Source organism: Dendrobates tinctorius, unplaced genomic scaffold (assembly GCF_039654945.1).
Source record: "Dendrobates tinctorius isolate UK_male_01 unplaced genomic scaffold, ASM3965494v1 ptg000233l, whole genome shotgun sequence".
Lineage (NCBI taxonomy): Eukaryota > Metazoa > Chordata > Amphibia > Anura > Dendrobatidae > Dendrobates > Dendrobates tinctorius.
Window position 1 is genome coordinate 2,950,386 of NW_027361900.1, and position 11,532 is coordinate 2,961,917.

The following is an 11,532-nucleotide window of genomic DNA, read 5'->3' on the forward strand; positions in this document are numbered from 1 at the left end:
GAGCGGAGCCGGAGCTGGCACGTGGTGGACGGGAGCGGAGCTGGCACGTGGTGGACGGGAGCGGAGCTGGCGCGTGGTGGACGGGAGCGGAGCCGGAGCTGGCGTGTGGCGGACGGGAGCGGAGCCGGAGCTGGCGAGTGGTGGACGGGAGCGGAGGCTGAGCGTGGTGGACGGGAGCGGAGCCGGAGCGTGGTGGACGGGAGCGGAGCCGGAGCTGGCGTGTGGTGGACGGGAGCAGAGCTGGCGCATGGTGGACGGGAGCGGAGCCGGAGCTGGCGTGTGGTGGACGGGAGTGGAGCTGGAGTATGGTGGACGGGAGCAGAGCTGGCGTGTGGTGGACGGGAGCAGAGCCGGAGCTGGCGTGTGGTGGATGGGAGCAGAGCCGGAGCTGGCGTGTGGTGGATAGGAGCAGAGCCGGAGCTGGCGTGTGGTGGACGGGAGCGGAGCCGGAGCTGGCGTTTGGTGGACTGGAGCGGAGCCGGCGCGTGGTGGACGGGAGCGGAGCCGGAGCTGGCGCGTGGTGGACGGGAGCGGAGCCGGAGCTGGCGTGTGGTGGACGGGAGCGGAGCCGGAGCTAACGCGTGGTGGACGGGAGCGGAGCCGGAGCTGGCGCGTGGTGGACGGGAGCGGAGCTGGCGCGTGGTGGACGGGAGCGGAGCCGGAGCTGGCGTGTGGTGGATGGGTGTAGGGTCAGAGCTGGCGTGTGGTGGATGGGAGCAGAGCCGGAGCTGGTGTGTGGTGGACGGGAGCGGAGCCGGAGCTGGCGTGTGGTGGACGGGAGCGGAGCTGGAGTATGGTGGACGGGAGCAGAGCTGGCGTGTGGTGGATGGGAGCAGAGCCGGAGCTGGCATGTGGTGGACGGGAGCAGAGCCGGAGCTGGCGTGTGGTGGACGGGAGCGGAGCCGGAGCTGGCGTGTGGTGGACGGGAGCGGAGCCGGAGCTGGCGTGTGGTGGACGGGAGCGGAGCCGGAGCTGGCGTGTGGTGGACGGGAGCGGAGCCGGAGCTGGCGTGTGGTGGACGGGAGCGGAGCCGGAGCTGGCGTGTGGTGGACGGGAGCGGAGCCGGAGCTGGAGTGTGGTGGATGGGAGCAGAGCCGGAGCTGGCGTGTGGTGAACGGGACCGGAGCTGGTGTGTGGTGGATGGGAGCAGAGCCGGAGCTGGCGTGTGGTGGATGGGAGCAGAGCTGGCGTGTGGTGGATGGGAGCAGAGCTGGCGTGTGGTGGACGGGAGCAGAGCCGGATCTGGAGTATGGTGGATGGGAGCAGAGCCGGAGCTGGCATGTGGTGGACGGGAGCAGAGCTGGCGTGTGGTGGATGGGAGCGGAGCTGGAGTATGGTGGACGGGAGCAGAGCTGGAGTGTGGTGAACGGGAACAGAGCCAGAGCTGGCGTGTGGTAGACGAGAGCAGAGCTGGCGTGTGGTGGACGGGAGCAGAGCCGGATCTGGAGTATGGTGGATGGGAGCAGAGCCGGAGCTGGCGTGTGGTGGACGGGAGCAGAGCCGGAGCTGGAGTATGGTGGACGGGAGCAGAGCTGGAGTGTGGTGAACGGGAACAGAGCCAGAGCTGGTGTGTGGTAGACGAGAGCAGAGCTGGCGTGTGGTGGACGGGAGCAGAGCTGGCGTGTAGTGGACGGGAGCAGAGCCGGAGCTGGAGTGTGGTGTACGGGAGCAGAGCTGAAGTGTGGTGGATGGGAGCAGAGCCGGAGCTGGCGTGTGGTGGACAGGAGCAGAGCTGGAGTATGGTGGACGGGAGCAGAGCCGGCGTGTGGTGGACGGGAGCGGAGCCGGAGCTGTCGTGTGGCGGACGGGAGCGGAGCTGGCGCGTGGTGGTCGGGAGCAGAGCCGGAGCTGGCGCGTGGTGGTCGGGAGCAGAGCCGGAGCTGGCGTGTGGTGGACGGGAGCGGAGCTGGAGTATGGTGGATGGGAGCAGAGCTGGCGTGTGGTGGATGGGAGCAGAGCCGGAGCTGGCGTGTGGTGGACGGGAGCGGAGCCGGAGCTGGAGTGTGGTGGATGGGAGCAGAGCCGGAGCTGGCGTGTGGTGAACGGGACCGGAGCTGGTGTGTGGTGGATGGGAGCAGAGCCGGAGCTGGCGTGTGGTGGATGGGAGCAGAGCTGGCGTGTGGTGGATGGGAGCAGAGCTGGCGTGTGGTGGACGGGAGCAGAGCCGGATCTGGAGTATGGTGGATGGGAGCAGAGCCGGAGCTGGCATGTGGTGGACGGGAGCAGAGCTGGCGTGTGGTGGATGGGAGCGGAGCTGGAGTATGGTGGACGGGAGCAGAGCTGGAGTGTGGTGAACGGGAACAGAGCCAGAGCTGGCGTGTGGTAGACGAGAGCAGAGCTGGCGTGTGGTGGACGGGAGCAGAGCCAGATCTGGAGTATGGTGGATGGGAGCAGAGCCGGAGCTGGCGTGTGGTGGACGGGAGCAGAGCCGGAGCTGGAGTATGGTGGACGGGAGCAGAGCTGGAGTGTGGTGAACGGGAACAGAGCCAGAGCTGGTGTGTGGTAGACGAGAGCAGAGCTGGCGTGTGGTGGACGGGAGCAGAGCTGGCGTGTAGTGGACGGGAGCAGAGCCGGAGCTGGAGTGTGGTGTACGGGAGCAGAGCTGAAGTGTGGTGGATGGGAGCAGAGCCGGAGCTGGCGTGTGGTGGACAGGAGCAGAGCTGGAGTATGGTGGACGGGAGCAGAGCCGGCGTGTGGTGGACGGGAGCGGAGCCGGAGCTGTCGTGTGGCGGACGGGAGCGGAGCTGGCGCGTGGTGGTCGGGAGCAGAGCCGGAGCTGGCGCGTGGTGGTCGGGAGCAGAGCCGGAGCTGGCGTGTGGTGGACGGGAGCGGAGCTGGAGTATGGTGGACGGGAGCAGAGCTGGCGTGTGGTGGATGGGAGCAGAGCCGGAGCTGGCGTGTGGTGGACGGGAGCGGAGCCGGAGCTGGCGTGTGGTGGACGGGAGCGGAGCCGGAGCTGGCGTGTGGTGGACGGGAGCGGAGCCGGAGCTGGCGTGTGGTGGACGGGAGCGGAGCCGGAGCTGGCGTGTGGTGGACGGGAGCGGAGCCGGAGCTGGCGTGTGGTGGACGGGAGCGGAGCCGGAGCTGGAGTGTGGTGGATGGGAGCAGAGCCGGAGCTGGCGTGTGGTGGACGGGAGCAGAGCTGGAGTGTGGTGGATGGGAGCAGAGCCGGAGTTGGCGTGTGGGGGCGGAGCCGGAGCTGGCGTGTGGTGGACGGGAGTGGAGCCGGAGCTGGCTTGTGGTGGACGGGAGCAAAGCCAGAGCTGGCGTGTGATCGACGGGAGCAGAGCCGGAGCTGGCGTGTGGTGGATGGGAGCAGAGCCGGAACTGGCGTGTGGTGAACGGGACCGGAGCTGGCATGTGGTGAATGGGAGCAGAGCCGGAGCTGGCGTGTGGTGAATGGGAGCAGAGCCGGAACTGGCGTGTGGTGGACGGGAGCAGAGCTGGCGTGTGGTGGATGGGAGCAGAGCCGGAACTGGCGTGTGGTGGATGGGAGCAGAGCTGGCGTGTGGTGGACGGGAGCAGAGCCGGATCTGGAGTATGGTGGATGGGAGCAGAGCCGGAGCTGGCATGTGATGGACGGGAGCAGAGCTGGCGTGTGGTGGACGGGAGCGGAGCTGGAGTATGGTGGACGGGAGCAGAGCTGGAGTGTGGTGAACGGGAACAGAGCCAGAGCTGGCGTGTGGTAGACGAGAGCAGAGCTGGCGTGTGGTGGACGGGAGCAGAGCCGGATCTGGAGTATGGTGGATGGGAGCAGAGCCGGTGCTGGCGTGTGGTGGACGGGAGCAGAGCCGGAGCTGGAGTATGGTGGACGGGAGCAGAGCTGGAGTGTGGTGAACGGGAACAGAGCCAGAGCTGGCGTGTGGTAGACGAGAGCAGAGCTGGCGTGTGGTGGACGGGAGCAGAGCTGGCGTGTAGTGGACGGGAGCAGAGCCGGAGCTGGAGTGTGGTGTACGGGAGCAGAGCTGAAGTGTGGTGGATGGGAGCAGAGCCGGAGCTGGCGTGTGGTGGACAGGAGCAGAGCTGGAGTATGGTGGACGGGAGCAGAGCCGGCGTGTGGTGGACGGGAGCGGAGCCGGCGTGTGGCGGACGGGAGCGGAGCCGGAGCTGTCGTGTGGCGGACGGGAGCGGAGCTGGCGCGTGGTGGTCGGGAGCAGAGCCGGAGCTGGCACGTGGTGGTCGGGAGCAGAGCCGGAGCTGGCGTGTGGTGGACGAAAGCGGAGCCGGAGCTGGCGTGTGGCGGATGGGAGCGGAGCTAGCGTGTGGCGGACGGGAGCAGAGCTGGCGTGTGGTGGACAGGAGCAGAGCTGGAGTGTGGTGGACATGAGCAGAGCCGGAGTGGTGAACGGGAACAGAGCCAGAGCTGGCGTGTGGTCGACGGGAGCAGAGCTGGTGTGTGGTGGACGGGATCAGAGCCGGAGCTGGAGCGTGGTGGATGGGAGCAGAGCCGGAGCTGGCGTGTTGTGGACGGGAGCAAAGCCGGAAATGGCGTGTGGTGGACGGGAGCAGAGCTGGCGTGTGGTGGATGGGAGCAGAGCCGGAGCTGGAGTATGGTGGACAGGAGCAGAGCCGGAGTTGGCGTGTGGTGGACGGGAGCAGAGCCGGAGCTGGCGTGTGGTGGACGGGAGCAGAGCCGGAGCTGGAGTGTGGTGAACGGGAACAGAGCCAGAGCTGGCGTGTGGTGGACGGGAGCAGAGCTGGCGTGTGGTGGACTGGAGCAGAGCTGGCGTGTGGTGGACGGGAGCAGAGCCGGAGCTGGAGTGGTGGACGGGAGCAGAGCTGGAGTGTGGTGGACGGGAGCAGAGCCGGAGCTGGCGTGTGGTGGACGGGAGCAGAGCTGGCGTGTGGTGGACGGGAGCAGAGCCGGCGTGTGGTGGACGGGAGCAGAGCCGGAGCTGGCGTGTGGTGGACAGGAGCGGAGCCGGCGTGTGGTGGACGGGAGTGGAGCCGGAGCTGGCGTGTAGCGGACGGGAGCGGAGCTGGAGCTGGCGCGTGGTGGTCGGGAGCAGAGCCGGAGTTGGCGTGTGGGGGGCGGAGGCGGAGCTGGCGTGTGGTGGATGGGAGCGGAGCCGGAGCTGGCGTGTGGTGGACGGGAGCGGAGTCGGCGTGTGGTGGACGGGAGCAGAGCCGGCGTGTGGTGGACGGGAGCAGAGCTGGCGTGTGGTGGACGGGAGCAGAGCCGGAGCTGGCGTGTGGTGAATGGGACCAGAGCCGGAGCTGGCGTGTGGTGGACGGGAGCAGAGCTGGAATGTGGTGGATGGGAGCAGAGCCGGAGCTGGCGTGTGGTGGATGGGAGCAGAGCTGGAGCTGGCGTGTGGACGGGAGCAGAGCTGGCGTGTGGTGGATGGGAGCAGAGCCGGAGCTGGCGTGTGGTGGACGGGAGCAGAGCCGGAGCTGGCATGTGGTGGACGGGAGCAGAGCTGGCATGTGGACGGGAGCAGAGCCGGAGCTGGAGTATGGTGGACGGGAGCAGAGCTGGAATGTGGTGAACGGGAACAGAGCCAGAGCTGGCGTGTGGTAGACGGGAGCAGAGCTGGCGTGTGGTGGACGGGAGCAGAGCTGGCGTGTGGTGGACGGGAGCAGAGTTGGAATGTGGTGAACGGGAGCAGAGCCGGAGTATGGTGGACGAGAGCAGAGCCGGCGTGTGGTGGACGGGAGCAGAGCCGGAGCTGGCGTGTGGTGGACAGGAGCGGAGCCGGCGTGTGGTGGACGGGAGTGGAGCCGGAGCTGGCGTGTGGCGGATGGGAGCGGAGCCGGAGCTGGCGCGTGGTGGTCGGGAGCAGAGCCGGAGCTGGCGTGTGGTGGACGGGAGCGGAGCCGGAGCTGGCGCGTGATGGGAGCCGGAGCTGGCGTGTGGCGGACGGGAGCGGAGCCGGAGCTGGCGAGTGGTGGACGGGAGTGGAGGCTGAGCTGGCGCGTGGTGGACGGGAGCGGAGCCTGAGCGTGGTGGACGGGAGCGGAGCCGGAGTTGGCGTGTGGTGGACGGGAGCGGAGGCGGAGCTGGCGCGTGGTGGACGGGAGCGGAGGCTGAGCTGGACGGGAGCAGAGCCGGAGCTGGAGTGTGGTGTACGGGAGCAGAGCTGAAGTGTGGTGGATGGGAGCAGAGCCGGAGCTGGCGTGTGGTGGACAGGAGCAGAGCTGGAGCTGGCGTGTGGTGGACAGGAGCAGAGCTGGAGTATGGTGGACGGGAGCAGAGCCGGCGTGTGGTGGACGGGAGCGGAGGCGGCGTGTGGTGGACGGGAGCAGAGCCGGAGCTGTCGTGTGGCGGTCGGGAGCAGAGCCGGAGCTGGCGTGTGGTGGACGGGAGCGGAGCCAGAGCTGGCGTGTGGCGGATGGGAGCGGAGCTAGCGTGTGGCGGACGGGAGCAGAACTGGCGTGTGGTGGACGGGAGCAGAGCTGGAGTGTGGTGGACGGGAGCAGAGCCGGAGCTGGCGTGTGGTGGATGGGAGCAGAGCCGGAAATGGCGTGTGGTGGATGGGAGCAGAGCCGGAGCTGGAGTGTGGTGAACGGGAACAGAGCCAGAGCTGGCGTGTGGTGGACGGGAGCAGAGCTGGCGTGTGGTGGACGGGATCAGAGCCGGAGCTGGAGCGTGGTGGATGGGAGCAGAGCCGGAGCTGGCGTGTGGTGGATGGGAGCAGAGCCGGAAATGGCGTGTGGTGGACGGGAGCAGAGCTGGCGTGTTGTGGATGGGAGCAGAGCCGGAGTTGGCGTGTGGTGGACGGGAGCAGAGCCGGAGCTGGCGCGTGGTGGACGGGAGGAGAGCCGGAGCTGGAGTGTGGTGAACGGGAACAGAGCCAGAGCTGGCGTGTGGTGGACGGGAGCAGAGCTGGCGTGTGGTGGACTGGAGCAGAGCTGGCGTGTGGTGGACGGGAGCAGAGCTGGAGTGTGGTGGACGGGAGCAGAGCTGGAGTTTGGTGGATGGGAGCAGAGCCGGAGCTGGGGTGTGGTGGACGGGAACAGAGCCAGAGCTGGCGTGTGGTGGACGGGAGCAGAGCTGGCGTGTGGTGGACTGGAGCAGAGCTGGCGTGTGGTGGACGGGAGCAGAGCCGGAGCTGGAGTGTGGTGGACGGGAGCAGAGCTGGAGTGTGGTGGATGGGAGCAGAGCCGGAGCTGGCGTGTGGTGGACGGGAGCAGAGCTGGCGTGTGGTGGACGGGAGCAGAGCTGGAGTATGGTGGACAAGAGCAGAGCCGGAGTATGGTGGACGGGAGCAGAGCCGGCGTGTGGTGGACGGGAGCAGAGCCGGAGCTGGCGTGTGGTGGACAGGAGTGGAGCCGGCGTGTGGTGGACGGGAGTGGAGCCGGAGCTGGCGTGTGGCGGACGGGAGCGGAGCCGGAGCTGGCGCGTGGTGGTCGGGAGCAGAGCCGGAGCTGGCGTGTGGTGGATGGGAGCAGAGCCGGAGTTGGCGTGTGGGGGGCGGAGGCGGAGCTGGCGTGTGGTGGATGGGAGCGGAGCCGGAGCTGGCGTGTGGTGGACGGGAGCGGAGCTGGAGTATGGTGGACGCGAGCAGAGCCGGCGTGTGGTGGACGGGAGCAGAGCTGGCGTGTGGTGGACGGGAGCAGAGCCGGAGCTGGCGTGTGGTGAATGGGACCAGAGCCGGAGCTGGCGTGTGGTGGACGGGAGCAGAGCTGGCATGTGGTGGATGGGAGCAGAGCCGGAGCTGGCGTGTGGTGGATGGGAGCAGAGCCGGAGCTGGCGTGTGGTGGGCGGGAGCAGAGCCGGCGTGTGGTGGATGGGAGCAGAGCCGAAGCTGGCGTGTGGTGGATGGGAGCAGAGCTGGAGTATGGTGGACGGGAGCAGAGCCGGAGCTGGCATGTGGTGGACGGGAGCAGAGGTGGCATGTGGTGGACGGGAGCAGAGCCGGAGCTGGAGTATGGTGGACGGGAGCAGAGCTGGAATGTGGTGAACGGGAACAGAGCCAGAGCTGGCGTGTGGTAGACGGGAGCAGAGCTAGCGTGTGGTGGATGGGAGCAAAGCTGGCGTGTGGTGGACGGGAGCAGAGTTGGAATGTGGTGAACGGGAAGAGAGCCAGAGCTGGCGTGTGGTAGACGGGAGCAGAGCTGGCGTGTGGTGGACGGGAGCAGAGCTGGAATGTGGTGAACAGGAACAGAGCCAGAGCTGGCGTGTGGTGGACGGGAGCAGAGCTGGCGTGTGGTGGACGGGAGCAGAGCTGGCGTGTGGTGGACGGGAGCAGAGTTGGCGTGTGGTGGACGGGAGCAGAGCTGGAGTGTGGTGGACGGGAGCAGAGCTGGCGTGTGGTGTACGGGAGCAGAGCTGGAGTGTGGTGGACGGGAGCAGAGCTGAAGTGTGGTGGATGGCAGCAGAGCCGGAGCTGGCGTGTGGTGGACGGGAGCAGAGCTGGAGTGGTGTACGGGAGCAGAGCCGGAGCTGGCGTGTGGCGGACGGGAGCAGAGCCGGAGCTGGTGTGTGGTGGACGGGAGCAAAGCCGGCGTGTGGTGGACGGGAGCAGAGCCGGAGCTGGCGTGTGGTGGACGGGAGTGGAGCTGGCGTGTGGCGGACGGGAGCGGAGCCGGAGCTGGCGCGTGGTGGTCGGGAGCAGAGCTGGCGTGTGGTGGATGGGAGCAGAGCCGGAGCTGGCGTGTGGTGGATGGGAGCAGAGCCGGAGCTGGCGTGTGGTGGACGGGAGCAGAGCCGTAGCTGGAGTATGGTGGACGGGAGCAGAGCCGGCGTGTGGTGGACGGGAGCAGAGCTGGCGTGTGGTGGACGGGAGCAGAGCTGGCGTGTGTGGACGGGAGCGGAGCCGGAGCTGGCGTGTGGTGAATGGGACCAGAGCCGGAGCTGGCGTGTGGTGGACGGGAGCAGAGCTGGCATGTGGTGGATGGGAGCAGAGCCGAAGCTGGCGTGTGGTGGATGGGAGCAGAGCCGGAGCTGGCGTGTGGTGGATGGGAGCAGAGCCGCAGCTGGCGTGTGGTGGACGGGAGCAGAGCTGGCGTGTGGTGGATGGGAGCAGAGCCGGAGCTGGCGTGTGGTGGACGAGAGCAGAGCTGGCGTGTGGTGGACGGGAGCAGAGCCGGAGCTGGAGTATGGTGGACGGGAGCAGAGCCGGAGCTGGCATGTGGTGGACGGGAGCAGAGCTGGCATGTGGTGGACGGGAGCAGAGCCGGAGCTGGAGTATGGTGGACGGGAGCAGAGCTGGAATGTGGTGAACGGGAACAGAGCCAGAGCTGGCGTGTGGTAGACGGGAGCAGAGCTGGCGTGTAGTGGACGGGAGCAGAGCTGGCGTGTGGTGGACGGGAGAAGAGTTGGCGTGTGGTGGACGGGAGCAGAGTTGGCGTGTGGTGGACGGGAGCAGAGCTGGCGTGTGGTGGACGGGAGCAGAGCTGGCGTGTGGTGGACGGGAGCAGAGCTGGAGTGTGGTGGACGGGAGCAGAGCTGAAGTGTGGTGGATGGCAGCAGAGCCGGAGCTGGCGTGTGGTGGACGGGAGCAGAGCTGGCGTGTGGTGGACGGGAGCAGAGCCGGAGCTGGCGTGTGGCGGACGGGAGCAGAGCCGGAGCTGGTGTGTGGTGGACGGGAGGGGAGCTGGCATGTGGCGGACGGGAGCGGAGCTGGCGCGTGGCGGTCGGGAGCGGAGCCGGAGCTGGCGCTTGGTGGTCGGGAGCAGAGCCGGAGCTGGCGCGTGGTGGTCGGGAGCAGAGCCGGAGCTTGCGGGTGGTGGTCGGGAGCAGAGCCGGAGCTGGAGTGTGGTGGACGGGAGATAAGACTTAACCTTTAGTAAGATAGTAGAATAAATACAATGTTGTGTCCCCCAGAGTGAATGAATATAATTGTATCTGAAGTCACAAATGAAGGGGTGTGAGGAGCACAGCCCGATCAGGAGGAATGATTCCCACTTGCATTGGCTGAACTGCAACCAGCAAGTCCCAGAATCTCACGTTGTGGATCTGGGAGAATCCCACAGAACCCCGCAAACAACGACTGACAGATTCTGGCTGCATATAACAGTAATGACTGGAATCTGGATGAGATTAATAGAGTTACCACCCGAAATATGCCAGAGCAATAAGGAAGGAAAGGCACAAGCTCAGCAATTCATGAAGCCGGTGCAGGAGGAAAAGGAGATCCTGGGTCCAGGATGATCCATACAGGACAAGGGGAAGAAAATGCCCTACAAGACCCTAAAGGGCGAACAATAGTCTATCCCGAAGACTCCTCCCTGACAGTCCACAGTTCCCCCTGTGCTAAACAAGTCCTGCACTCCCCCATGGAAGAGCCCAACATGTTTCTTCCAAGCTGAGTCATCAGGGGACTTCTTATCCTTGTGATAGGAGGTGAGGTGCCATAGTGCTGAGCTAGAGAGGAATGGATCCCTCCACTCCCTGTCTGAAGCTGTGAGGAATGGGAGGTGACAAAGGGTTAACTTTACATAGATGAGGCGAAATGTGTTACCACTTCCCATTAGGATTTCCCACAGGTGTTAACACTGAATGTACCCCATATGGTGTGCATGCCATTATGTCTCCAACCAATAGAGCGTCCTACAGACACGTGTTACCCCAGAGAAAGGGGGGAGTATGAAATACATATCATGGTACTTCCGGTCGTTGAGATGCACGCCAGTGTGCCATAAAGGCGTGAGTGTGGTGCTAATAAAAATATGGATATCTTATAGCCTACTTATTGTAATATATTGTTTATATGCTTTGATATAGTGTGGTCACTAGACCAAGGGTGGAAAGTATTGCAAATATGAAATATGGTTGTTTGAATCCAAACACTATATTGCAATATACTATGGTGTAATATCATTAATGCTGAACTTTGACACTGAGCCACAAAGCGTTTGCTCTGTGTCAATACCGTAAGAGACAAGGAATTGTTCTGTGGTCTTTGAAGCTCTGTGTTTCAAAGATTCATTATCCTGATTTGCACGCAAGTGACCCCTGTTTGACAAACAGTGATAGATACTGAATACTTTCACATGGGGGGGTGGTTGATGGGAAGGAACTTTCCAACTAATTCTGTGTGGTGTATTCTTTACACATGTGCTAGGAAAGTTACAAAGACAATAGGAATAACAACTGTATAGATAATGAATATTTTTGCTTCTTGAACAAGGAAGTCTTGTGCTCAATAATAGTATGATTCTTGAAGACAAGAGAGACCAAAATGTTTTATGGGCTCATGTAGCAATGATCATGCATGACATCGATAATCGAGGACCGATTGTGATACACATGAAGACGTGTATGCGTGTGTGCCTGGGTTACGATAGGTATCCAGTTTTCAGAATAGGGGATTATGGAAGTCATGCTGCCCATATGTTACCATCTTAGAGCGTTATGCTATGAGCATGAAGAGTTAACTTTGTAATAGGCAACATATGTTGAACTTTGAACAGTGATAGACAACTTTGACAAGTTGACCAGAGGCAAACAGATCCTGGGTTATAATCAGTAGCAAAACAACCTTGATGCATTGTGCTATTGTTAGGAGACATACTAATGGCAAACAAATCTCTGGTTGGCGCAAACACACTAAGAGGCTATAACAAACAGACCTTGAAGTCTTGTGC